This window comes from Anabrus simplex, chromosome 6 (genome assembly GCF_040414725.1).
Source record: "Anabrus simplex isolate iqAnaSimp1 chromosome 6, ASM4041472v1, whole genome shotgun sequence".
Classification (NCBI taxonomy): domain Eukaryota; kingdom Metazoa; phylum Arthropoda; class Insecta; order Orthoptera; family Tettigoniidae; genus Anabrus; species Anabrus simplex.
Window position 1 is genome coordinate 72,170,247 of NC_090270.1, and position 571 is coordinate 72,170,817.

At 41.3% G+C, this 571-nt stretch overlaps 1 non-coding gene across 1 annotated transcript; it reads right to left on the reverse strand.

Moving 5' to 3' along the window:
* Window positions 1–219: 219 nt before the first annotated feature.
* Window positions 220–292, reverse strand: TRNAS-CGA (transfer RNA serine (anticodon CGA)). Its single transcript has one exon. It is a non-coding gene; the product is annotated as a tRNA-Ser (tRNA).
* Between the last annotated feature and the right edge of the window lie 279 nt (window positions 293–571).

Below are 571 nucleotides of genomic sequence, written 5' to 3' on the forward strand. Positions count from 1 at the left end.
TAAGTGAAACAATGCATTGCTTCACATTAGCGCTCGTAGTGGTAGAAAAAGGCAAACTGCTTATCTACTCGGCCGGATAATAATGATTAAGGAAAGGATTGTAATTTTTAGGAATAAATAAAGAATATATTCGAAACCGACTTTCAACCTATTAGGTCGTGTTACGTACATTTAGTACGTGTTGAAGAGATGTTAAGTACAGAACAAAAATGGCCAACCAGTCACCAGTGGGATCCGAACCCACAACCTCCCGATTTCGCGTCGGTTGCTCTACCAATTGAGCTATGGTGGCCTAGGCCATCTTTGCTCTGTTGGAAAGGATCTGAGCTACAGGTCTGGTACTACTACCATCACACTGTAGAGTGCGTTTAAGTTGCCCGTTGAGGGCCAAGTCAATGAATATTGAATTTTCACGACCGCATTGTAATCGAAACCGACTTTCAACCTATTAGGTCGTGTTACGTACATTTAGTACATGTTGAAGAGATGTTAAGTACAGAACAAAAATGGCCAACCAGACACCAGTGGGATCGATTACAATGCGGTCGTGAAAATTCAATATTCATTGACT